Here is a 729-nt window from a genome sequence, read left to right as displayed (position 1 = left end):
CTTTAAAGGGCTGTGATTAAAGGTGTACACCCCCATGTTTAAGACTTCCTTTGAGCCGGGCGGTGGTGGCGCACGCCTTTAATCCCAGCACTTGGGACACAGAGGCAGGTGGATCTCTGAGTTCGAGGCCAGTCTGGTCTACAAGAGCTACTGTACCCAAAACAACACAGAGAAACACTAGACCATGCTGGCCTTCAACACAGAGAAACACTGTGTAGACCATGCTGGCCTTCAACACAGAAACACTGTGTAGATCATGCTGGCCTTCAAAACAGAAACTGTGTAGACCATGCTGGCCTTGAACTCACACACTTTTTCTGCTGGGATTAAAGACCTTGCTATCACACCCCACTGATCCTGAGTGCCACCTGAGTGCTGGGGTAACAGGCATTACCTCACCTGCTCTATGCCTTGCTGGAAATTTACCAGCTGAACTACACCTTCAGTTCCTCATTCTTTTGTTCCTTTAAAAACAAAAATCTCAGCCAGGCAATGGCTGCACATGGCACACTCCTTTCCCAGCACTGGAGAGGCAGAGGAAAACAAATCTCTGATTTCGAGGCCAGGCTTGTCTACAGATTGAGTTCCTGGACAACCAGAGCTACACAGAGAAACCCTGTCTACACACACAAAAAACCAAATCAACCAACCAACCAACCAACAAAAATACCTACAAAAAGAAAAAAAAAATCTCCCTGGATTCCAATGGAACACATTTTCAGACACTTG

This window comes from Microtus ochrogaster, chromosome 10 (assembly GCF_000317375.1).
Source record: "Microtus ochrogaster isolate Prairie Vole_2 chromosome 10, MicOch1.0, whole genome shotgun sequence".
In the NCBI taxonomy this organism is placed as follows: Eukaryota; Metazoa; Chordata; class Mammalia; order Rodentia; family Cricetidae; genus Microtus; species Microtus ochrogaster.
The sequence above is the reverse complement of the archived record's forward strand: the minus strand, read 5'-3'. Positions refer to the sequence as shown.